At 41.3% G+C, this 27,361-nt stretch overlaps 1 long non-coding RNA gene across 4 annotated transcripts in view; it reads right to left on the reverse strand.

Annotated features, from left to right (window-relative positions):
• LOC107132417 (uncharacterized) overlaps positions 1 to 27,361 on the reverse strand; it is a 456,535-nt gene that overhangs the window by 18,842 nt on the left and 410,332 nt on the right. For 3 of the 4 annotated variants that reach the window (XR_003034375.2, XR_003034374.2, XR_003034377.2), the window contains exons 3-6: positions 20,743 to 20,852; positions 8,421 to 8,527; positions 8,204 to 8,245; positions 6,692 to 6,770 (exon numbers count right to left, since the gene is read on the reverse strand). This is a non-coding gene — a long non-coding RNA (uncharacterized lncRNA). The remainder of the gene's footprint in view (positions 1 to 6,691; positions 6,771 to 8,203; positions 8,246 to 8,420; positions 8,528 to 20,742; positions 20,853 to 27,361) is intronic. The other variant, XR_003034379.2, reaches the window with a different exon arrangement.

A 27,361-nucleotide genomic window follows, 5' to 3' on the forward strand; every position in this document is an offset into this window, starting at 1 on the left:
TTTACCTTCTTTTCTTATTTGTTTAAGATGAGGCATGGTTTTTGTCCTGCTTCTTCCTTTTACTTAAAAGAAAAAGATCACCTTCTTTCAGAGTGACTATTTTGCCAAACCTGCCCATCAACATAAAGAACGCTGGGGATGTCTTAGTGGACCTATAGAATATGTGCTCTAATTTATGTCTGATGGACTTAAAAGTAAAAATGCACGTGGTAGAGGCCATGGTCACTAACATGCAACTCTAATGCTTTAACTTATCTTCTTCAAACAGGAGAGGTGTTTTTCTTCTGGGCTTACATAAATACAGCAGTTGAATGCAGTCTAAATCACGGTATGCAGCTGTGGAGCCCTTCGGCTTTGCCAAACCCTCTTGCTTGTGCACTCAGATTTTACAAGGGGGCAGTCCCGTTGCTAAAGGAACTCTAGTCACTTTTTCGTGAATGTCCTGTGATTGGCAGGAATGCTGGCTGTTGTTAAGTATCATATTGTTCCGTTGTGGAGAATATTTTTTATTGCTAGTTCAATAGCTTTTCACAGTTATTAAACCAGAGTCATTGTCCCTGGAGGCTCCAAAGGCTCAGAGACTTTGGAGCCTGGGAGAAAAAAAATACACGTGCACAAAAACCTGTCAGTTATCCTCAGTGTTTCAATGTGGCTGTCATACTTTGACTGTGGCTCTTAAGGTGTTTTGGAGGAAATGTTGAGAAAGTGGCTTTTCAAGTGTATCATTTATAGCCAACTTCTTTTCATAAATAAGAGTTCATGGGCCCAAATTCAATCACAAATATTTTTTTGAAATACTTAACTTTAAGGAATAGTAGACCAATACTTGGAGAAGGAAATGGCAACCCACTCCAGTATTCCTGCCTGGAGAATCCCGTGGACAGAGGAGCCTGGTGGGCTGCTGTCCATAGGGTCGCACAGAGTCGGACACGACTGAAGCGACTTAGCATGCATGCATGCATTGGAGAAGGAAATGGCAACCCACCCCAGTATTCTTGCCTTTGGAGGGTCCCAGTGACAGAGGAGCCTGGTGGGCTGCCGTCTGTGGGGTCGCACAGAGTCGGACATGACTGAAGCGACTTAGCAGCAGCAGCAGCAGACCAATACTATTATAATGACACGTTAAAGCATGTAGATTAAAAAATGTTGTCTATGTTAGTAGATATGAACAAATATCCCATAATTCCAAGAGAAATGCCTGCCTGAAATCATTGCTACATCTAAGTAAAATGATCCAAGAAGATGAATAGATGTTATCAATAAGGGAGGCATGTACATGTCTCTGCTAGGAAGATCTGCCAGCTTACTTAGTGGAAAATGAAAATATCCCATATTCCCATAAGTGAGCTGGGTGGATGGTGTTGTAGTGCAATTGTTAGTAACCACCGAGGACTTGCCAGGAGACCAAGGCAGCCCTTGACACACCTAAGTGTTAGCGTGAGGAGAGAGTGAAGGGACTGGGGCTGTTTCCTCAGGGTCAGTATGAGATCCCAACAGGAGCACATTGTCTTATGGGAGTCACCCTGGGGAGGAAACACTTAAGATCTTTCAAGAGCACTCAACTTTCTGGGTATTGATAAATGTTTCATTATATCTCCTGACCACACCGAGCTGGTTCCTGCAGATATCACTCTGCTCAGCTCTTTGTGTACTTTCTGTATTGTTTTCTTTTTCTTCTTTGGAGCAGAGTTTGTGAGGCCCCAAGGACCATACTAACCCTCAAGTCAGTGGATGCACAGTTAATCTTCTGCTGAAAGAAAAATGGATTCTTATTTCTCTTGTCTCTGGCAACAACTGCGGCGTGGGCAGGAACTCTGTTTATCTAAACAAAAACAGAACATGTATCACCTATCTAAGCTTTGCTGGCCAGCTCCTTTCTGATCATGCCACTCCATGGCAGGTTTCTGAGAATTTTTATTTTTCTAGAAATCACTGCAACTTTATAGGAACATAACCTCATACTGTGGTTGATGAGTGCATGATGATTGTGTTTGTTCTGTTTGAACACAGTTTTCTGCTTCTCTTCATAAGAGTCTCTCCATTCCTGGAAGCTTCCTTTAGATATTATCTCTTCCTCCCTGCCTGTTCCCCACCCCAATTCCTGCCACTCTTTATTTCCCACCAAGGGAAGTTAGGGAGCCCTTTAACAGAGACTTGGAGGGCCTACCCCTTCCTGCGAAAACATTGACAGACCATTGTGCCCTGACTGAATCTTTCCATCACCTATAATGTATATTTTCTACATGTAATTTATGTCTTTATTCCACATCTTACATTTTGCCTGCAAACATTTCCTGCATCATTCAAAAGGGGTTTGCCAGGCTCTGCCCTCTGTATTAACAGTTAAAAGAGGGAAGAGAAATCTTGAATGTTAACTCAAGACTACGTTGGTAAACTGCTTTTTAAGAAAGAAACATAATGGTTGAGTTTATTCATTCGCAAAAACAACCCCCCTTTACTTAGTGTTGAATCCATCCTTCCTGTTGGTATACACTCAAGGAGGGTTTGTGAGATGATTTCAATAATACGGACCAGCATCTGATCTTGAAAAAACAACATCTTTTTGTAGAAAAGAGGCTGGAAGGATACATACACCCAAATGACAGCACGATTAGCTTTGGGATATTTGCATCATTTTTTCCTATCCTTTTCATACCTTTTTGTGTAGTGTGAATTTGTGCATATATTTTAAAATAGGATATTTTATTCATAAAAGCTAAAGTCACTCAGTCGTGTCCAACTCTTTGGGACAGAATTCTCCAGGCAGGAATACAGGAGTGGGTAGTCATTCCCTTCGCCAGGGAAATCTTCCCAATCCAGGGCTCGAACCCATGTCTCCCACATTGCAGGCAGAATTCTTTACAATCTGAGCTATAAGGAAGGCCCAAGAATACAGGAGTGGGCAGCCTATCCCTTCTCCAGTGGATAGTCCCAACCCAGGGATTGAACTGGGGTCTCCTGCATTGCAGGTGGATTCTTTACCAGCTGAGCTACCAGGGAAGCCATTTTATTCCTAACCTTCCCTCAAAGCTATTTAGCATTGTGGTGATTTCTTAATATGTTATTTATGAGGAGATTATGCCTCCAATGAAGATCTGTGTGTAAGGTCTTAGTCTGCTACCTACATTTGTATGTCACTCAGAATAACTCAGATTTTCTCATGTGTAAAATGATGACAGTAACCTCCACTTGTAGAAATTAAGGTGAGACTCTACTGAGATAAGCATGAATAAAATGTTGATATGTGTGAAGGGCTACCCACATGAGAGGAATAACAATACCCCTCCTCTGTTTGGGAAGAATCCATGGGGCAAATGTAGATCAAAGATCTGAAACAAGGGTATGTATACCTGATGACCTGACATTCAGGTTAGCATGAATGGAGGAGCCTTTCCCAGGAGCCTTTGAACTTGTGCAAGTAGGTTAATTTCTTAGTGGTCCCTTCCAGGGCTGTTTTGTGAAGGGAAAGTATGTGTGTGTGTTGGTAACCAAAGTGCTCAAAATGTAATATGTGAAGACATTCAACTACATACAAAAGTAAGCATTGGAGCACCATATAACCTCACCACCTGACTGATCCAAGTTAAGTTAGTTAAAGTTAAGTCACTCAGTCGTGTCTGACTCTTTGCAACCCCATGGACTGTAGCCCACCAGGCTTATCTGTCCATGGGATTCTCCAGGCAAGAATACCGGAGTGGGTTGCCATTTCCTTCTCCAGAGGATCTTCCTGATCCAGGGATCGAACCCAGGTCTCCTGCATTGCAGGCAGATGCTTTAACCTCTGAGCCATCAGGGAAACCAAGCGTCTTTTTTTAAAAGACTGGTTGATGTGGTGCCAGATGTTTGATAAGTCACAGAAAAGTAAAATTAAAAAGCAGAAACGAAAACCAAACAGGGTCTCTCATAGGACCCCCAACTAATGCACTAAATATAACTGCTATCCAGGGGACATGAACCTCAGTGGAGTGTTCCTGGCTCCCTAGGGAAGCAGTAGATGATAGGGCCTGGCTGCAGTGACAATGAAGTGAACTTCTGGAAGCTGAGACAGGTGGTAGAGAGCATTGGAGGGGAGATACCTTGACCATCTGTGGAAGGTCCCGACCCCCTGGGTCCTGATGATGACACCCTGTCTGTGGGGCTCAAAACCATTTTCAACACCACTCACATGCCAGGAGTGGCTGTTGCTTATGTAGTGGACTGCTCAGCACTGAAGGGGTTACGTGTAAGAGTGATCAAAGATTTAAACTGTCATGTTGACGGTAAGCTGGGGAACAGGCTGTGCAGGGGCCTTAATAAATCTGCCCTTGACTTATGGCCGAACCTCATTCAGCAGAAAATTATTTCTGTAGCATATTGAGTGCTGTGCTCTGATGGAGACAGAAATAAAAGAAAGGTGGAAATGAGGAGAAGAGAATGGAAATTCAATCCACATGCGGTGGGGAGGATTCTTTAGTACATTCTTTCTCAGATAAAATAAGAAACAGAATGTGTAGGACTCTCAAAGTACGGTGCATTCCTTTGATTACTAACATGTCTTAGGGGAAGAAAATGGATGAGGAGTAATTCTCAGTGAAGACTGATATGGAGTGGGGGGAGAGGGAGAAAACCTTAGTGATTTAGACATGATTGTCCATTCATTTGTTCACACAGACCACCAGGCTTTATTGAACACTCACTATAAATGAGAAGGTGTGGGTATGAGGATGAGCATGGCATCTTACTGAGTTCATAGCTAATGGGTAGATCTACACATTCATTATAGACCTAGAATTGGTCCAGCACCAGCTCAGTTCAATATGGGATTCTCTGGTGGCTCAGACAGTAAAGAATCTGCCCGCAATGCAGGAGACCTGGGTTTGATCCCTGGGTTGGGAAGATCCTTTGGAGGAGGACATGGCAACTCACTCCAGTATTCTTGCCTGGAGAATCCCATGGACAGAGGAGCCTGGCAGGCCCCAGTCCATGGGGTCGCAAAGAGCTGGACATTACTGAGCGACTAAGCACAGCACAACACAGTTCAATATAGCACAATGGCAACCGTCTTTGAATAAAGTGTGAGAGAATATAGTCAGATTTTAGGTATGAGAGACGGGCCAACACTTTTTCCCAAAACATTTTCCCAATTCAATGTAAAGAACAGAGTTTTCATTAATTTGAAAGGCTAAGTTAAAATAAAACAGCTAATCTCTTTCTTAATCAGTTGATATGTGATTTAAATCTTCATATTGTTTTTCTTTATAACATTTCAGAAAGAAAAGAAAGGTTAAGATTGAGAGAGTCTGTGCTTTTCAGTCCAGTTCATAAAAGCACAAAGAACCCTTTCAATCCCAGACCAGAGATAATTTGAATTCAATGGATAATTTAGGAGACAGGACTTCTCTTTCTGCCAGTTTTGAAACTATTGGGAAAACCTCAAGAAAAACTCAAGAAAATAATGAAAGCTTTCCCTCTTTTGAATAATTTATTTGCAGCTTGTTTGTTGGTTTTCTCTCCATCCTTTCACTCCCAGAGCTGTAATGAGTTTGGAACATAAGGTGTCAGATATTGGTTTGTTGTTGCTGTTGGGGTCTCTGAATTCATGACCCCTGTGGGCATTCCAGGCACAGATAATATATAATTTACAGAGATCTGCAGCTTTCATTTTCTCTTCCCTCTAGTTTTGGAGCTTTTTGTTCAAAGGGGTGATTTGTTTCATTCTGTTGCTGGAAGCTTTAGCAGAGAACCTGATGCTCTGTGGTACCCAAGCTTTGGGAGAATTTCCCTGATCCATCTATCTGCATGCTTCTGTGGGCAGGGATGCTGGACTCTTCCCATTTCAGGGTGTAGCAGGACCAAGACAGAACCAGGTGGCTGTCATAAGGCAAAAGGTTTAAGGCAAAAATTCAAATCACGTATGAAAAGAAAGATTCTTGTCTAAAATAGTGAATGTGGTGGTTGGACGAATGGGGGCAAGGAAGTGGTGCGCCGGAAGGAGGAACTGTGTTCATGTTAATTTCTCAGCGATTCAGGGGGCAAAGCTATGGTTAGTCCAGGGGTTGTTCCATGGACTGGACTGCCACTTAACTGAGCTGGGTTCACCATCCAACATGCAATATTCTAGTACAGTTTATTTTCCCCCTGAGTGTCCAGTAAAGAGTGTCCAGAAGGGTGTAGGTCCCTGGAGGTGGAATGAATCCAAAGGATCCTTTATGATTTTCCCATTTCTACCCCTATCCCTAACCCCATTGGCATCTCCATCTGAGAAGGGAGGGTTGAACTCTGAGTAGTTTGAAGAGGATGGTAGGGTGGGGGGAGCAGGGAGGTGGTGTGTGGTTAGCTCTCCAGGTAAACTTGGATAGAGCCTTGGGCTTGTAGACTTGGAGAGGCTGATGAAAGCAACTATTGCCAAGAAGACAGGCTGCTATTGATCAAGCTTCTCTCAGTGTGTTAAATATTTAATGATGCATTTCATTATTTGAAGGATGTTACTCATCAGCTCAATTTAGTATGTTTTTATGAACACATTAAAAAAAAAAAAAACCTTACCACCTATTTAGCTATACAAATAAATTTTATTCTAACAGGGACCCTGGTGAAGAATATATTATGTACGGATACTTATATACCTTGTGATGACTTTGGCCACCCTTGGTGGATTATGTCATCAGGCTGTTCCTGGTTCCCCCCACATAAATACAAGAAAAGAACACACCTCTTTTACTTTCCTCATGGTGTGTAAAGACTAAAGTGATGCCACTCCCCACCAAGACTCCAAGTTCTCCAGCAAGATTCTGTAGAAGTGAAAATAATGATGATTTTATTTTGATTATTATAATATGGTCACCTTAATTTAGAACCAGAAGTGAAGCAGACATTTGATGGTGTCATGAATATTGTGAGTTATATGATATCTACTTTAATTCACAACCTATGAATAAATTCATGTTGTCTTTTTAGAAGGTCATATATCTCTTTTGGCCCCAATCCTGCCATGACACATACCAAATGTGTTCTTTGAGAACCTTTCTCTCTCTACTTAAGATATGACTACGAGAAAGCTTCTGGTCTAGATGTTCAGAGTGGCTGAAACCCTCTCTCTTCTCCTTTTCCACTGTCCATTCTCTCCTTTTCTTACCTAAACTGAATTACATTTCTTCACTTGATTTCAGAGAGATCATGCTGCACAAAGGGACTGCAGAACTCCAGGGAACTTTTGACAAGTGCTTTGGCATAAGAGGATAAGAAGGAGGTGGGAAAAACTGAAGGGAAAAAAAAGGTGAAGCTAAGAATGAAGAGGAGGGAGTACCAGTGATCACAGGAGGAGGGCTTGGTGATCAGTTCCCTTTAAAATCCCTGAAACAAAGGAGACTTGAATCATTTAAAAGAAAGGCAAACCATGGAACTCAATCAAAGTTGGAAAATCACAGGAGAGCGTGTTATATGAGCACTCCACAGTGTCATGATATTCCATCCTCAGAGGGCATGTGTAAATCCACCGATTGGCTTGATTAAAAACTTGGGAAAAATGAAAAGAAAGGAATGTGCCTGAGTAGAATTTTTCACAATGCAAACTTGTTTTTTAGCTTGGTATATCTCAGATTGAAACTTAGCCAAATAATTGCTGGGAAAATATTTGGTTAGGTTTCGAAAGACTGTTTGGAGAAACTGACTAGTTGTAAAATGGAATATTTGGAATGACTGTCTGGGAAAGATAAACTTAAAAGCTGGAGAGGTGTGCTCGGAAGACCAAAGGGAACAAAAGGGCATAGAGGAGGGCACGGTATTTTGTATTCTTGAGAATGAGAGTGAAGGTGTCTAAGCAATAGCTAATTTGCCAAGTTTTGGATTGTGAATGTTTTTCTTGATATGGTTTCCAGGAAGGATTACGACTTTAGTCTTTTATGCAAAGTGGTGTCTTATTATAGAACAAAAGGCAATAGGCTTTAGTTGCTGTATCTGAAACTCTGAATTCCGCTTCAGGCATCCATCTCATGTCTAGTTAACTGTAGAAATAAAATTGGAGGGAATTTGGCCTTCAGGTTATAGGGCTGGAAAATGCTTTGAGAGGCCTTCTGGTTGGATTACTTCTAAACCCTCCCTGACAGATGAAAATTTATCTTATTTTTAAATGTTCCCCAGAGGAAGAGTGTCCACAGACTCCCTTAGTAACTCATTCCAGTTTTTAACGATCTCCACATTCAGGAAATTCCTTTTTCTGTCTTACCTAAACCCGCTCTGCTGCAGCTTAAGTCCATTTTCTTTTGACCTGCCCCAAAAGAGATGGGAAAAAGAGGTCACTCTCTTACATCAACATCCTTCCACATAATTAAAGATAAATTTTTAAACTCAAAAATTTTTCTGTCTCCTTTTCTTTATCACATCACATCTCCCCACTTCTTCAGCCTTCCTGGAGGGGTTCCATCTTTCAACCTCTTATTCACCTTTGCTGTAGCCTCAGAAACTCCCTCTGCTGTGGGAAGTCTTGCTCTGGGCTGGGAGAGAAGAGAGACTGGCAATGTATGTCCTCACATCTTTCCCTGGAACAGAGCTGATAGAAGAGGTTAATGGTAATGACAATGTTTTAAAATTTTAATATTTTTCTTGCCCACATTATATTATATTTTTTGTGTTTAAATTATATATTATATTTCCTTGCCCATATTATATTTGTTTTAAAAGTCAAATTGAGCTCATACAGTAGGTCTATGGACATTAATAAGGGTATATATATCTTTAGGTTTTGGAAGAGCCAAAAAAGAAAAAAAGTAGGACGGTACATTCATACAATATACTAAGAATTACTCTGTATAATACAAGGCTAAGTTCAATGGTGGCTCCTAGCGCCAGGCTCCTCTGTCCATGGAATTCTCCTGCAAGAATACTAGAATAGATAGCCATTCCCCTCTCCAGGGGATCTTCCTGATCCAGGGATCAGACCCAGGGATCAATCCCAAGTCTCCTGCATTGCAGGTGGATTCTTAACCATCTGAGCCACCAGGGAAGCCCAGATAAGCAAAATAGGGGTATTTTTGCTTATGGGGTTCTTCCACTAAATATAAGCATTTCAGAAAATATCCTTTCAACTCTGCTCAACTGATATTTGAAATTTTCCATGAATCCCATTCTGGCTCTTGGGTTGAATCACTGATCTTGCCTTCATTCTTGGGGATGAGACCCTAGATCCTAGCTAGACACCACTTTTACCAGAACATTACACAACTACTTCCAGGGCAGGACTTGACTTGCTTTCTTGGGCATCAAAACTTTTAGCTAAACAAAGTAATATATCTTTTATAATTTATTTTTGTGTTAAACTAAATTCATTTCTTATTTGTTTGCCCAGTGTCCAACATATTTCGATATTTGGGGATCAGAGACACACAGAGACGGCTTTATTGTAACTTACATATTTCCTAATTTCTAAAAGAACTTGAGAAACAATTTGAAGCATTCTTAGATTTCCTTGTAGTTATCAAAATATGCTTGTGAGGGAGTTAAATGAGAAACAGGTGCTTAAAAAAAAAACTATTGCTATTTTTATGAATCATGTATTTACTCTTACTTGTGTCTTAGCAACATATCATACAAGTAATCAAAGTACAAACAGAGTAGCTACTTGTCAACCACCATAAAGAGTGAGTTAATGGCAAAGCAGGGCACAGTGCTGGGAGAGAGGGTCCTTGTGGTCTCTAGGACTCCACAAAGTCCCCCATGCTTCTTCTTATTCAGTAAAGGACCCCTATCATGGAACAGGCATTAGTCTAAGTACCAGGGTTACTGCCCAAAATACAAAGAGACAAAAGTCACTGCCCTCAGAAGAATGTACATTTAGTTTTTGTTTCCTACATTTATGGCCCACAGCACCTAATAGAGTTAGAAATTGTATGTTTAAAATGCATTCCTTATTTTGCAGCCATTAAAAATAAGTATTTATGAGAAGTTTATAATCATGTAGAAATGCTCCCTGGGTTAAAATGTTAAATGAGAATTTGTATATGTAAAGTTGTATTTGAATCTGTTCTAAGTTAGAACTGAACACAGCTATCAATCATCCCTTTTAACACACACACACGTTACAATAAATAGGCATGCAGAAAAGACTATAAGGAAATACAACACAATGTTAATGGTGCTTGTCCTTGAGTATTGGATGATAGGAAATTATGCTTTGTATTTTTTGCATCTTTCTCTTTTGGGTAGTAATTATATATTATCTTTCAAATGGAAGGACACATGTCCATTGAAAGAAAATTACTGAATCAGAATTCTAGTAAACTTGAGAGGTATTTTTCTAGGCTTGTCTTCTAAGAAGCGGAGGCTGTAGGATGATCCAACTGGTATTTTATTGTTTCCTTTCTCAATGAAAGGGCTTTGGAGTTTACTAATCACTGCATTGAAGATTCTCTTATTTACCACTTTAGAGGAAGTAGAAGCAAGAAGGTTGAGTCAACTGGTTCTGTGTGTGCAAACATCCAGAGGTTGTCCAGCATTGGGTGGTTGGTACACTGATGCAATTTCTATTTTGAGAACCCAAATAAGATGACTGTTTGGCACATTCAAGACTGGTCAATCTGGAAGGCAGGACTCTAGGACTCCTTTTAAATTCCTGTTGTCAGGACATCTGAACCCACCACCCAACACATGGATAGTAAGTTAAGGAGGAAGCAAAAGCTGCCTGGGCGATTACTTTTTCTTCTTTTTAATAAGAAGGAAACTCAATCAAACTTTTGCATACAAATATGATAAAGTTCTGTTGCTCAGCTTTTAATGATAGCATGGAATTCTAAGTAAACATGGATGAAATACAACTTGTCAGCACAAAAATACCGCCTGTCATAGTCATTCGTGTATAAAATATGACCCGCAGGTTTGAACCATATGGTTACATGAGTTCTAATTTACGTGGCATCTTCTTAAGTCAGCAGAATGTGTCCTGGCCTGCCTGTGGGAGATGGAGTCAGCACCTCACTCAGTGAAGTAGAGAGGGCTCCTGGGGGGTCCGGGGGTAGGGTGGGGTGGGGGTTGAGGGGGTAGTTAGGCCAGTTTCAGCTGCTACAGTGAGGCTGGAAGCATTGCAAAGTGACTGGCATGTCCCCAACACGATGTGGGCACTTCTACCTAGAGGCTGGGCTGACCAGCCTGTCTCCATGATTAAATCGAAAAGTCTAACATGCAAAATTGAAAAATATTAAACATCACAGCTTGTGACTTTGGCGTTCCTTCTGTTCCCATTGGGGTGGGGGGAGTAACACAATCCCCTCTCAACTTGCGGAGGGGAGCAGACATTTGGATGCTGTTTTAAAGCAATGTTTAATGAAGTGAGAAAAAGTATTTCCAGCGTTGTGCTCCGTGGCACATATACGCAAGCCCAGAAGTGCACAATGGACACATTTTGTGATTTAGACATGAATTGGAAAAGCCAAGGAAATGCCATTGAAATAAAAATCAGACTCGAAAGTCTAAGCTGAGCCAGAAACAGATGGACTTTTTGCTACTTAAGAAAGAAATTCTTCTGCCTTCTCCTCTTTTTCCCCCTCAAGCTGTGCCCTGTCACTATCGTAAGGTGACCTTTCCTCCGGGTCTCCCTGAGATGCTTTCAGTGAACTGGTCAGAGCAAGTGACTCTTGACCTTTCTGCAAATTCTCGGGGAGCCCCAGGGCTCTCTGTCTGCCCTCTGGGTGGTCCCCAAAGACCAGGCTGCAGATGTCTGCGCCTGATAAGTTCGGAGACCAGGGGCGGGAAGGGACCCATCATGAGCTCTGCTGGAAGGTTAAGTAGCTGCCAGGCCAAGTGCTGGGCCCTGAGCAGCTGCTCATGCTGGGAGACAGGGCTTTGGGCTTCAGTGTTTTGTTTTCATGGCAGGTGTGGGGGAGGTTCCGCTTGCTTTTTGAAGATTCTTTTTCTCTTGCCACGATCAGCTGACAATGAAACCTTCCAGTGTTGACATTCTGCTATAGGATATTACCAGAACTAAGACTCAGATTAAGGCTCGGGCAATGGCAGTACTCCAGTACTCTTGCCTGGAAAATCCCATGCACGGAGGAGCCTGGTAGGCTGCAGTCCATGGGGTCGCTAAGAGTCGGACACGACTGAGCGACTTCACTTTCACTTTTCATTTTCATGCATTGGAGAAGGAAATGGCAACCCACTCCAGTGTTCTTGCCTGGAGAATCCCAGGGACAGGGGAGCCTGGTGGGCTGCTGTCTTTGGGGTCGCACAGAGTTGGACACAACTGAAGTGACTTAAGAGCAGCAGCAGCATTCATTCTAAGTGGGAAAGATCCCCTGAAGGAGGGCATGGCAACTCACTCCAGTATTCTTGCCTGGAGAATCCGAGAGGATCCTGGCAGGCTAGAGTCTTTAGGGTCTCAAAAGAGTCGGACACAACTGAAGTAAGTTAGCACGCATGCATTCATTCTAAGTCTCCAAGTGGAGACTGCCATTCACATTGCTTTGGAAGAATAAACAGAGCAGGCTTCTCAGGAAAGAACATTTGTCCAGCAGGTATAAAGGGGGTGTAACTGACCAAGCATAAGAGAGAAAATAAACCCAGAAACCATTGATTTTGCTGCTAGTAAATCGTTATCGCTACAGAGAAGCCATCTAATATTTGAGTGCCTTCTAAGTACCAGGTGGTCTTCTCAGATGGTGCCGTAGTAAAGAATCCACCAGCCAATGCAGGAGATGCAAGAGACACAGTTCCATCCCTGGGTCAGGAAGATCCCCTAGAGTAGGAAATGGCAACCTTCTGCAGTATTTTTGCCTGGAAAATGCCACAGACAAAGGAGACTGGGAGGCTATGGTTCGTGGGTCTCAAAGAGTCAGACACAACTGAGAGACGAGCACGCATGCGCACTGAGTACCAGATACTGACCGCGCTCTTTCGATCTCACCACACTCCTTCACCACACACTGTGAAGGCGCCATTATTGTTCCTCTTTTAAGACGAGGAAACTAGTTCACAGAGATTTGTGCCCACATGTCCTTGGGCACAGAGCTAATAGCCGCTGAGCCAAATGACTCAGTTTTGTCAAATCTCAGTCTTATGCTCTTTTCCTTATACCGTCACAGTAATGCTGTTTCAAGGTACAATTAGGCTATTGTTCAAAATTGAGAATATGTTTTCATTTCTTGTAGTAAACTGGAATTCACTTATGATTTGAGGAGAGGCATCCTACATGGGGTTCTCCCGGCAAGAATACTGAAGCGGTTTGCCATTCCCTTCTCCAGAGAACCATGTTTTGTCAGGCCTGATTCGCAGGAACATGCCCTTCAGCTGCTCCATGTAGCTGGACGACATGCCTGGCGCCCTGGCTGTCCCACCGCTGATCCTCGTTGAGCATGTGAACTTTTACCTGCTGCCAGGTGTCAGTCAAGGTGCCGCCTGGGGGCCAGGGCAAATGCCCTGCTGGAGTCAATGGATATGAGTTTGGGCAAATTCCAGGAGATAGTGAAGCAGAGGGAAGCCTGGCATGCTGCAGTTCATGGGGTCACAAAGAGTTGGACATGACTTAGCGACTGAACAACAACTATTCTATATGGGAGAGTTTTCTGGACAAAGAAGTTCCTCTCTGGTCCCTTTAAGTGCATCCTGCTTGTCTGCATAGACCCATGCTCACTTGTGTAAAACCCACCCCAGGAATTTTGTCTTCAGAATTCCTCTAGCCCCTTTTTTGATGGTCTGCTCTGCTCTTTTTGCTCTCAGGTTCTTTGTTTTTTTTTGGTTCTTCAGTTTCTCCTTTTGGTTATTTGGCTTCCGTGTCTTCACTACTGTTCTTTCTACCCTCATTGCAACAGCCTGGCTTGACCTTCCCCTCCTGGTGCTGCCACTTACCCTGGCATCTGCTCCCAGGTCTCCTTTGTGGCTGTAATGGGCAAGGGGAACTGGAGGCAGCAGCCTGGCCTCCTTGGTCAGATAAAGGCCTGTACTATAGCTAGTTTGATTGTTGTTTAAACAGAAATACCCTGATGATGCAATACATCCATGTTGTTGTTTTCTCAACTAGTAATTCGAAACATTATTGTAATAAGATGAAGCTGTCAGGCCACTGAGAAAGTCAAAACCAAAGTCTCTTAACAGTTCTGCTGTTTTATTTTTTTATGTACCTTTGTTTCTGGCTTTTGCAGCAGTTAAGGCTGTTTCTTTCTACTATCAACGAGCCTTTTTATGCACAATTGTCTCAGTCAACCCTGAGGTTTTTATCATGCCTATGGCATGAAGGGCACAGGCTTTTGGAAAAGTCTGTTTTTTAAGGAGCTCTCCTTCCCTTGAGTGGGGTGGGGGATAGGGCTTCCCTGGTGGCTGAGACAGTAAAGAATACACCTACAATGCAGGAGACACGGGTTCAATCCTGGGTTGGAAAGAGCCTTTGGAGAGGAGAATGACTACCCACTCCAGTATTCTTGCCTGGAGAATTCCATGGACTGAAGAGCCTGACTCAACGGATATGAGCTTGAGCAAAATCTGTAAGATGATGAAGGACAGGAAAGCCTGGCATACTGCAGTCCATGGGGTCACACAGAGTTGGACAGGACTTAGCTACTGTACAACAACTCCTTTGCTTACTTACACCAACTCCTTTGCTTACTTACCTTTGTTAGTCTCTGTCCTACAAGATTAATATTGCCTGAAGGGGGTGGTATCGACCAATTAAAAGCACTGAAGTAAAGTGAAGTGAAGTTGCCTAGTCGTGTCCGACTCTGAGACCCCATGGACTGTGGCCTACCAGGTTTCTCTGTCCATGGAATTTTCCAGGGAAGAGTACTGGAGTAGGTTGTCATTTCTACTCTGAGGCAAAAAAGTCTTCACTTTTTCTTTTCTCATAGATCCAGGAATTTGGAAGATTTGATCTGCAAATTCCATTTATTTTTCCCATTATTCTATTAATTCTCCGGGGACACAGTTGTTAAGTGGCAGAGGGAGATTTGAATCCAGGTGTGTTTGCCAACACTGGAACTCTTGACCCCCATGCTATGGGTCAAACTGAGATAAGCATTAGATTGTACTACATGCAGTTGCCAGCATTTTACTGTTTTTGACCTACAAAAAATGGCAGTCATGTATAGTTCCACCAAACAATATTATTAGTTTAATTAATATAATTTTTGACTGAACCAATGCTTTATATGTGGCCTAGAAGATTTATTCTGTAAAACACACACAAGTCTTCCTGGAAGACTTTTATAATAATGGTAATAACTCAACATCACTTTCCCTCCACATACCCCCTTACCCCATCTGCCCTGCTCTGCCCAACCCTCAGACTTCCACAGGCTCCTTGGAGATGCGGACATTAGCTTGCTGCTAAGTCACTTCAGTTGTGTCCGACTCTGTGCGACCCCATAGACGGCAGCCCACCAGGCTCCCCTGTCCCTGGGATTCTCCAGGCAAGAACACTGGAGTGGGTTGCCATTTCCTTCTCCAATGCATGAAAGTGAAAAATGAAAGTGAAGTTGCTCAGTCGTGTCCGACCCTTAGCATGGACTGCAGCCTACCAGGCTCCTCCGTGCATGGGATTTTCCAGGCAAGAGTACTGGAGTGGGGTGCCATTGCTTAGGAAATGGTAAATAAATTAGGTGTAAAATATGAATTCTGTCTGGTGTGATTTTTTTTTTAAGCTTAAGAGTTCAAATAGGATTCTGGGGACTTTTCACTTCTACATGATTTAATTCTTTGTCACCAGTTATGGAGTGAAGAAGAAGCTTTGAGGAAAAAGAGAGTATATGATTGGAGGAAACATCTCACAACCTGAGATTCTGTACACTCTGAGTGAAGACTGAAATTGCTATAATTTCTAACTATATGATGGCTTCCTATATAGAAGTCATTCATCATCATCATCCTTATCAAAATAGCTAACATTTATTTGTTTTATATCTTGCAGAGAATTCTTCCAGTTGGATTCTAACATTCTTGTGAGACAGATAGCCTCCTAATTGTGCAGATAAAGAAGTTGAGAGGATTTCAAGTCTATGGGGGAAGGATCTTTGACTCTAGAGCAGAGCTGTCTGATCTTTTTATGATAATGGAAATGTTCTCTACCTGTGCTGTTCAGTATGGTCACCACCAGCCATATGTGGCCATTGAGCACTAAAAATGGGGCTAACATCACTGAATTTTAAGTGGCTAGGGGCTCCCATATTACACAGACCATCTCTAAAATCTGTCCTGTTCTTTTCTTTGCCATATTTCCTCCATTTAATGCATAAATTCTGAAGACTGAAGGAGAGAATGAGCACAAACTCTAGGATCCAATTCTTTGGCTACAAAACTTTTCCAGCACCAAAAGGAATTACAGGAAGTTGGTTACCTACGAACCTTGCATGATTTCGCTGTGTAAAGGTTGCTAGGTTGTGGAATATTCTGATTTGTCTGGGGCTCTTAATTATGTATGCTGTCCTCCCGAAAACCTCCAGGACAGGCTAAACCAAACTCTCTCAGTCTCTTTCTAGCCATATGGTCTTATGACAAACATGACTAATTCCTGCTCTGTATGGTCTGAATCTTGTTAATCTGCCAACTGCTTAGTAGCCATTATAAAGCAGCTTTATCTGGAGATTCTCATTAGAATGTGAAATTAGTCTAAGCCTAAACTACATTTTGCCAAATCCCCCCCTCAGTCTGCTCTTGAAATAGAGTCTGTTCACAATAGAGCTTTTGTTCCTTGAGTGTCAGGCTGTCTTCCATGAGGCCAGATACTCTGCTTAAATTTTTTTTTTTTTAATCAAATACATAGCATCATTTGCTGTAGCCTAAACTTTGGTAGCATTATACATGTATATATTTTTAAATTTTCAGGTCTGCACCAGAGGAAAAAATCCTTTGTTGTCCAATAAATAAATGTCTTTATGGCCTCATAAAAATAATTTTAAAATATTACTTTGTTAAATTTCATCTGACCTATTGATGCATCTAATTATTCCCTTGTCATTAGAATTTCTCAACATTGTCAAGAAACCACTTTGCTTTTCTATGCTCTTCTTCAGTGATGGTAAGTGATACAAAGAATCAGAAATGGACAGATTAAAACAAAATTAAAAATAAGGTTATACTAAAGAGGAGAGATATGTATATGAGGTTCCCCTAAAAATTTATAACTTATTTTTTTAAAATAACTTTTTATTAGGTAGGTTTTACAAACCAGTTCATGCTAAGATGAAAAATTAGAAAAATTAAAAAGTTAGCCCAAGACTTTCTTAAATGACAAAGTTTTTTTAAAGTTTGTTTTTTTTTTTGAAAATAAACTTCATTTCACCAAACCACTCTTTACTTAGTGAAATAAAGACAATTTTTAAAAAGGGAAAAAGAAAAGGAACGTTTTCTATCATCATCCTTCTTAGGAAAAAAGGAGGAAACAAGGTCAAAATGAAGAATAATCTACTTACTTAAAGTGAGCAGATCTAGCCTTATAATGATCACTGCAAGGTCTTTTTCTCACTCTTACCCAGACCTGGAAATATGGCATGTTGGAAGGCATTTGTAGTACAGAGAAGAAAAATAAAACTTCCCTTGAATTCCACCTTGCATGCTGTTTAATTATTTTATTATACTTTATAAAGATAGTTATGACTTTGTGAAAAAACCTGCATTTTCATTGATGATTCATTTCTTGGTGCTCCCTGCCTCTGCCTTCTCCATTTCCCTTTCTAGAGTGTTTGCAAAGCTTGCCTAAAGGCAGAATAATTTCAAGTACCATACTATCAACACAGTTTTTAGAGTCACATAAGATTTTTCCGTGTTGTTGATTCTCCTTAAAAAATATTTATCAGTCCAACCAAAACACGGTGGGAGATAACTTGAACAGGAAATGAGTGCCACTTGAAGCCATATTTTCCTCTCTCCCTGCCAAGCACAGTTACCAAGCAGTAGGAGGAATTATTGTATGCTAGATAAGAGCTTGGGGTTTGCAGCCTGCTGCTCTTAGCATATCCTTATACTAGTTTGATAAGATTCTGAGTGTCGGTTTGCCCATCTGCAAAGTGGGGATGCCTATGTCTTCTCACTTATTTAAGTTGTTGTGAAGATTGAATGTCAGTTGGTTTGCACAGGGTCTGGACCATGGTAAGGGTGCAGTGAATGGCAGCCATTGTTATTTTTATCTGCAGGACACTGGGCGCTGGGTGGAAGGTAAAGAAGCCTTTGTGTTTGTCATTGTTTGGGCTGCATTGTGACTGCTCACTAAGTATCAATACTAATCATCAGAGAAAGTGGGTGGATGCTCTTTGGAAAGGGCACGAAGGGTCTGTGGAGGGCAAATGTCAGATTCTTTGATGTGCTTCTGGGTCATAGTTAGCTTCTCAGAAAACCCTCCGGACTCAAATTTGCCTTCTGCTGAATGTTGAGGTTTTCTGAGGCAGGGCATCTAAGAGGGAGAAGTTGAGAGAAAGCACAAGTGTGGGTGGGACTCCCCACAGAAAAAGCTGCCCACGGAATGCAGCTGGGGGTGGGGGTAAGGGGAGAGGGTGGTGGGGGTGTGGGTGGGAACTGAATCATCAGTTGCTTTTTGTGAAGGGGTCCAAGATCTTAGATGCTCCTTGGGAGGGCTTAACTTTCAGAGAAGACAAGTTCCAGAAAAAAGTTTGTTGCTTGAGGAAAAAAGTGAAGATATTTTTATTTTTATTCTGATTTTGTTTTTGTTGAGGGACAGGGTGGGGTCCGGGAAAGATGGAATAGGTCACAGAAGCACTCAAAACTCCTTTGCAAATCTACTGGGTTAAAGCAGGTTTCATGTCTCACGTTCTAAACAAATATTAATTTATTTTATTTTTTTCCATCAGAACTGACTTGATCTTTGTTGGGGAGTTTTTGGTTAAGGGGAGAAACCCATTTTTTGCTGCAGATAACAATGTCTCCTTTCTTGGCTGTTCCAATCACTGGGAAAGAACTCTCCGCCACCAGCAGTGTTCCATATGGTATTGTTTGAATCTAGAAACAAGGGTTAACTGGAATATTGAGGCTATAACTTGAAAAATTACTTCCAAGGAATAACTCCCCTAAGCTTTATTTTCCCCATCTTTCAAATGGGGATAATAATAATACCTAGCTTATAGGGTGTTTGTGAAGAACAAACATGACAACACTTGCAAAATAGTGGGCATGGCAATGGAGGAGGCAGCCCCAAGAAAACGTCTGTCGATACCGTGAGTGTTGCCAGACAAGTGCAAAGAAGCTTGGCATCTCACAGCTTATGTGGCTGATTTCTGAGCTTGGGACCAGTGCATTTCCTTCTGTCACAGTTTTCTGCCCTTAGGAACTTGTAGGGGCATGTTCCCCCAGCCCCCACCTCAATCAGAAGCCAAACTAGGGTTGGTGATAAAAGAAATTGCTGCTCCCAGTAAGCACAAACTTCCTAAAGTGGTGTCTTTTCAACACATTTTAATATATGATGACTTGAGATTTGTTCTATTTATGATGAAAAGATATTGGACAAAGCCGTGAGAAATATGTCATTGGAACACAATCAAAGCAGTCAGAGGATGAAGGCTTTCTTACATATTCACTCTCTCACCTACCTGTGCTGTGGGTCCTTGCCTCTCCCCACTCCCTCACTCACACAGTTACAGGAACTCATCTGTCCTCTGCCTCCAGGTACTGGGGTCTCAGGTCCCCTTTCCTCCCCAGGCTCTTCTCAGGGTTGAGTCATGCTTTATTTGGAACCTAGGGCTATGTGAGCCCCCTCTCCCATAGTCATAGGAAATGAAGGTAAAATGAGGTGAAGGTGCTTAAAAGTCTTAATAAAAGTAAAAAAATGAAGCCTGTCAATAAGTGGTGCCTTTTTTGAATCTTCCAAGCATGGTGATAGACTGTGCTGCATCTGCCACATTTTCACCGTTGTGAGCAACACTTGCTAAATACATGGTTAGGCTCCCAGATGCATTCTGGGGCTATGAAACAGAGCTTGTATGATGCTTCATTTTTGTTTTTCCTGTTTTGAGCTAATTATTCCACTGTAAGGACACAGTGCATGCCTTTCAATCTAGGGAGTATTCTGTTTTCCCAGTGCCTCCCAAAGCGGTTTATCAGAAAAAGCTGGGAGCCGGGTTGGTCAAACAATTATAGACCTTGCCCTTGAGGATAATTCACTGGATCTAGGGTGGAGCCTAGGGAAACCTATTTTCATCACCCATCCTGGAAGATTCTGATGGGGTCAGTTCATAGACCCGTGTTTAGGAACTGCTTTTTCAATTATACACACACACACACACTTTGTCTCTGTCTGTCTCTCTCTCTGTCCTGCTTTCCAGCAGATAATAAATCCCTCCACAGGATCAGAAGCTCAGGGCCTCCCTTTTCCAAAGGAGACAGCCCTCAAGAAGATTTTGAATGATAAGAAGCCAGGCCTGGTCAAATTCCCAAGGATGGAATTTAACAGTGACTGATTACTCATCATCGGCTATTTTAATGTTATAATAAAGATGAATGAGAACTTGGGAGACGATCTCTCTATAACTCACCTGTAGCAGTTAGTGCCCTGTTGGCCATGGGATAGGCTGCTGGGCCCTGAGAAGGGCACTTATTAGTTAATAAGTATGCACTGTGCTTATAGAGCGTTTTATTAAATGACAAAATCCTAAACATACAAGAGTCCTATTTTGTGGCCCATATGCCAACTAAATTCCTGATGAATTTAATAAGCAAATGGCAGCTCATTAAAATTACAGTAGTTTTGCAGAGAAAATAGCTCCCCAGAGGAGAAGAAGAAAACCACTAGGCTACTAAGTTGATAGTCGTCCCACGAGCTCCCTTCTCTTGCCCAAAGCTCACCAGTGGAAGAAAATCAGCTGTTTTGAAAAATCTTTGCTCCCGCCTGGCTTGTCTTCCTCTGTCTGAAAGACACTGCTTGCTCTTCCTAATCAGTTCCCAGTCTTGCTGACCTGGAAGCAATGGAGATAATAAGAATTTTGTGTGCATTTTGCTTAATAAAGAAGACATATAATATTAATTGTTGGGGGAAAATGAGTTGTTTTTCCATTTTGATATAGAAACCTCAGCTTGCTTTCTAAGAGATGATATTGTAAAGCAATAATTGCTTACTTCTATTAAATTAGCAAACTGCAACCTTTTGTTTCTGTTAGAGGTTACTAGAATGTTTTCTTTGCCCTCAGAAAAAGCACTGTGCCGTGCAGACCAAAGAGGCAGTTTCTGAGCTCCTCTCTTTCCCCCCCTGTACGTTCTAAGTGCCCATATCATGCCCAGACAGGCTTAGGACACAGTTCTCACCACCTTAGTGTTCACTCTTTGGAGATGGCATCTTGAAGATCTCTTTTCAGAGCACATCATCATGCAAGTATCCCTCATCCTGAGACATGGGAAGAGTCTTTAATGATGCCAGAGGTGATAAGCCTTCCACTTCAGCTCCAGTATGTGCTTTGTGTTAAATATAGCATTCTAGAACCCTTGCCATTGCAGGTCCCTAAGGAGACCTCAGTCTTTGACAAATTATGCAAGGCACCAGAACAAAAAATACACTATATTAAATGATAGTATACTATACTGTACTATAGCTTATATCAGTGCTATCCAATGAAACTTTCTGTGATGATGAGAATGTTTTATATCTGTTCTATGTAATAGGCAGCTACATGTGGTTATGGAGCACTTGAAATGTGGCTAGTGTGACTGTGGAACTAAATTTTAAATTGATTATTTTTTTTAGAACTTCTTTTTTCTTCAGCAGCTTAAACTTTACAGCAAAATTGAGAAGAGGTTATAAAGGCTTCTCATGTACCCTCTGCCCCAACTCATGCACAGCCTCCCCTATTCTCAACATCTACCACCAGAGTGGGTCATTTGTTACAACTGATAAACCTCCCGTGACACATCATCAGTGCCCCAAGTACATGGTTTACATTAGAGTTCACTCTTGGTCTTATACATTCTGTAGGGTGGGAGAAATGTATAGGAAATATCCATCACTAATGGTATCCTATAGAATATTTCCACTACCCTAAACAATTCTCTGTGTCCTGCCTTCTCACCTGGTCTGCCTCCACCACTTCCACCATCTACTCACCACAGCCTCCAGCAGCCACTGATTTCCTTACAATTTCCATTGTCTTGCCTTTTCTGGAATCTCATAGATTTGGAGCCATATGGCATGCAGCCTCTCCAAATTGGCTTGTAAGGTGCATTTAAGTTTCCTCCATGTCTATTCATGGCTTGATAGCTCATTTCCTTTTGGTGCTGAATAATACTCCATTGTCTGGATGTGCCAGTGTATCTATTTACCTACTGAAGGATTTTGGTTGCTTCCAAGTTTAGGCAGTTATGAATAAAGCTGCTATAATATCTGAGTTCAAGTTTCTGTGTGGACATAAATTTTCAATTCCTTTGGGCAAAAGCCAAGGAATAAGATTGCTAGATCTTTTAATTTAATTTAATTATAATGAATTACAGTTTAAATTGAAATAGCCAGATGCACCTAGCGGCTACTGTATCAAGTAAGATGGTACACATACTAAAGCTTTTTCCAAAAGAATTTGAAACAAAGTAGGGCAAAACAGTATAACTTAAAAAAGAGAGGTTAAAAGAATTAAGAAAAGCAAGAGTGAGGTCATTTGGAGCCAAGAATAAAGGCTCAAAGCGTATGCCAGAATCTACCTCCATTATGGATTGGCCCTGACTTGGGCTCTGTGTTTTCTAACAGAGGAACATATGAAAGAGAAATCTCGTCAATTACCCACACGAGGATGCCGATCCCCCTCCTCCCCGCTGCAAGCAAACCATTTGTTTAGGAGAATTACAAAGTAATTGTAGTTCCAAGACCATCACTTCCACTCATCACTATGGGTGAGTGTGAATCATCAGACATATTTGGGAGCCTGACACCAGAAACTAAAAACTTGGACTTAATTATTTTCTGATTGAAATCAGCTTTCTGAAGAATGAGTAGAAGAAAATGACTTTTCTCCTCTGAGGCAACTTAATACAACATGGAGGCAAGGGTGGTGGGAACCAGTATAAATTTGGCACAAATTCAGTTCCCAATCCTTTATGAGGTGCTATCATGTGCAGACCACAGTGATGTGCTGGGGATACAAAGTGAATAAAGTAGACAGGCAGGGAACCCATATGCATTCATTATACGGTCTTCATAAAGTGCTTTCAGAATTCAGAGCGGGGGCACCTGGCTTAACCTGGGTTGTCTGAGCAAGTGAGTGAACCTGAGGGATGATGTTAGGCAAGGGGAGGTGAGATACTATGTCCAAGTCTTTAAGAAGAATTAAGAGTTAAGACGCAGACAGAAGGAGAGTGATTCTAAACAGAGAGAAAAGCATCTCAAAGTGAGCAAAATCAGAGCAGCTCCAAGGGACTGGGCTAGAAAATGCAAAGTTGGAGAGGATGTAGGAAGGTGATGTCATCAGAGGCACCAAACTTTCTGAAGAAACAAATATGGCAGCGATGTGTGAGGTCTCAGTCTGCTCGGAGATGCGTACAACAATTCTTCTGACAATAAACGTACTCATAAGGGTCAAAAATAAGATGCATGTCACATACCTCGAGCTCATTCAGACACATGTAGGGGGAAACCGAGAGACTTAAGTTCAAGTAATATTGTTAATATTCTCCATCAAACGTGGGATCCAGGCCAGACAGAGTTTTCTGTAGTAAGTTTTCTTTTCCCTTGGACTTCAGTCTGTATAATAATGTTTTGAGCTGTCTGTTGAGAAACACTCTGTAGACTAGAAGCAACTGACATTTTGGTCTTGGAGTAACTGAGTATGTATGGCTACAATCTGAGGGGGATAGATTTTTTTCAGCGGCATATCTTTGTTGGAGAGATTATAAAGCTTACTGCAAACATGAGGTCACTGAGCCTTCCTCTTTGGATGGAAAAATGTGCTTGCATGGCCCATGTATAAATCAGTTTTCTTGCCTGAGATGGCAAAGAAACACTGAGATGAGAACTGAACTTCATAGGTTTGGAGAGATACACACCAGTCACGCACCAGGTGCTCCCTAAAGACTGGAGGCAAATACTGTCCACTCTAAGACACCACCAGTTATCTGGCCTCTGGGGCTCACTCTGGAATTCAGTGAGTATTTAGGAAATGCTCAGCACCAGACTGTGGGGCATAGTGAACAACAAGACAGAAACAGGTCTCTGCTCTCATGAAGCTCAAGTTCTGATTGGAGGATTTGACAATAATCAAATTAAGCGAAAGAATGTAAGATGGTGGTTGATGCCATAAGGCAATTTAACAGGGTCAAAAAACCGAGAATTACTCTACAGGGAAGGGTAGGGTGAGGTGTCTCTGCGAAAGGGACACTGGGCAGACTTGAATGAGAAGGAGGCAACCATGCCTCCAAGATCCAGAGGGAGGGAAGAACAAAGACTTTTAGGAAGGAGTGGGATTGGCAGGTTCACTGGGTGCTGTGGGGTGATTCAGGCTCTCAAGATTTCTGAGAGTTCTGAAAGAGCCTGTCCTAATTTGATCCCAGTTTCACTACATACACACTATATGATTTTGGGCATGTGACTTCACCTCTCTAAACTTTTCTTTTCTCTACAAAATGGGAATATTATACAATCTACCACAGGATGTTTCTTATAAGATAAAACTAGTAGAATATCTGACTAACAGTGAGCTTAAATAAGCATCAGTTCAGTTCAGTTCAGTCGCTCAGTTGTGTCCGACTCTTTGCGACCCCATGAATCACAGCACGCCAGGCCTCCCTGTCCATCACCAACTCCTAGAGTTTACCCAAACTCACGTCCATCGAGTTGGTGATGCCATCCAGCCATCTCATCCTCTGTCATCCCCTTCTCCTCCTGCCCCTAATCCCTCCCAGCATCAGGGTCTTTTCCAATGAGTCAGCTCTTCGCATGAGGTGGCCAAAGTATTGGAGTTTCAGCTTCAGCATCAGTCCTTCCAGTGAACACCCAGGACTGATCTCCTTTAGGATAGACTGGTTGGATCTCCTTGCAGTCCAAGGGACTCTCAAGAGTTTTCTCCAACACCACAGTTCAATAGCTCTTCTTTAATAATTGGTTCAACAGAATTTTACTGAGAATCTACTATTTGTGCAGCCACTATGGAAACCATTATAGAGATTCCTCAAAAAATCAAAAATAGAACTACCATAGGATCTTGAAATGCCACTTCTGGGTATATATCCAAAGGAAATGAAATCATTATCTTGAAAATATGTCTGCACCTTGATGTTCACTGTAGCAGTGTTTATAATAACTAAGACATGAAAGCAACCTGAGTGTCCATCAATAGATGGATGGATCAAGAAAATGTGGTGTATGTATTTACTAGAATATTATCCACCCATTAAAAAGAAGGAAATCCTACTGATAACATGGATGGATCTTAAGGATATTATGCTAAGTGAAATAAATCAGATAGAGAAAGACAAATACTGTATGATCTTACTTATATGTGGAATTGAAAAAAACTCATAGAAACAGACTGGTTATTTACCCCAGGTCAGGGTGGGGTGGGATGGGAAGTGGGTAACATGGGTAAAGGTGATAAAAAGGTAAAACCTTTCAGTTTAAATGAATTAAGTCCTGGTGTAATGTGCAGCATGGTGACTATAGTTAACAATACATATAATTTATACAAAGATTACTAAGAAAGATCTTAAAAGTTCTCATCACACACAAAAAATATAGCTATATGAAATGATGGATGTTAACTAAACTCATTGTGATGACCATTTCACAATATATACATAAATCATTATGCTGAAAAAAATTATTATGTTGTATATCCTAGACTAATACAATGTTATATGTCAATTGTATCTTAATGAAACCGGGAAAAATAGTGAGAAAGAATTTTAAATTGAGTAATTATAAAACCCTGGGAGGGTTTTCTGTAAAATGAGACTAATATTAATTAGCCTGTCTACAAAAAAACAAGGTTCTGGAGGGGACAATATATGTGAAAATGAATTTCAAGTCAATAGGTGAAATAATAATGCAAGGACTTGTGAAATTGTAGTCAATGGCCTAGAAGAGTAGGTGGAGTTAACACATGGTTAACCTAGGCACGTGGAGGAAAAAAATAATAATTATTATTTCAGTATATTTTTCGAACGTCTGTTTACTATGTTTCAGTCTTTGTGCTGTGAACTTTTTGCCAGGGTATCTTCTACTGTGAGCTAGTCCTAACGTTTGGGGAAAGAGTTCCCTCTTTAGGCTATGACTTTAGGGTTGAAAGAAGACATATTCACAGGGGAGAGGCTCTTTATTGCCACATCACAGATGGTGTTTGTGAGCTAAATGTTGGGTTATTGTACCTCAAAACGTTTATTTTCCCAATAATAATTATTGTGTTCCTGTTCTATGTTAAGCGATATTTTAGGTACTGGAGACAAACAGAAAATAAAATAAAGTCCCTGGGCTCATGGATTTTACAGACTCTTAGCAAAGGGTTATCAATGTCAAACTTGATAGAGATTTCAACAGATAATCCTGGAAAGACATGAGATACACCTATTGTAACCTTTTTCTGGGCACAACAAACACCAGATGTTTGGAAGAAGGATTCCACTTGGCCACCAAAGTTTTCACCACTCTAAATCTGGAACCTAATTTTCAGGGTTCAACAGGTGGATAACACAGGAAATTGGAATGGTGATCTAAGCCATTGGCTCATTTTCTTGATCAAGGAGAAAATTCCATGGCAGCACATTGTGTATATGAAAGGAGCTTAAGTGTTGGAGTCAGGCAAACTTGGGTGTAAAGGCTGTTCTTAAGTCTTAAACCTTAGTTTTCTCCTCTGTAAAGTGGGGATAATATCTACCTGCATTTTTGAGCAAATTAAATGAGATAATATAAAGTTTCCAGCACAGTACCTGATATTGGCTTGCAATGAATGCCACTTTCTAGCGCTCTCCTTCCTTAGCCACACATACCCCAGCCACCAACACACATATAAGCTCAAAAAAGCAAATCTCAGCAATGAATTTGGCTCATGATTGAGCTCAACGATAAAAACTTTGTTAAGGCTAGAGATCTGAGGCGTCATATGTGGAATATATTATCCCAGGTGCCCACCACCTCCTGGTCTGAGATGAAGTCTTCTCAGTTTTAAAAAAGGGAGAATGATGGCTATTGACAACAATCACTTAGCTGGTTGAGAGGATTAAGTATGATAAATATATAAAAGTTGTAGCATAGTGCCTGGCACAAGGCAAACAAACATGCCTATTATTTATATGCAGATATTTTAGTCTCACCGCATAAGATTCCCAGACCAAACTGTCATTGTGGATTGGTCTCAGGAAAGAGTGCACACTCATGGACTGAGAAGCCTCTTGTCCTAAATAGGCAGACTCTAATCTCATTCGCTCTTGGGCACTGGCAGTATGCTGTCTCTTGGCAAATAAAGTCAAATAAAGTACAAATAAAACATCACTGGGACGA

This window comes from Bos taurus, chromosome 4 (genome assembly GCF_002263795.3).
Source record: "Bos taurus isolate L1 Dominette 01449 registration number 42190680 breed Hereford chromosome 4, ARS-UCD2.0, whole genome shotgun sequence".
Taxonomy (NCBI): domain Eukaryota; kingdom Metazoa; phylum Chordata; class Mammalia; order Artiodactyla; family Bovidae; genus Bos; species Bos taurus.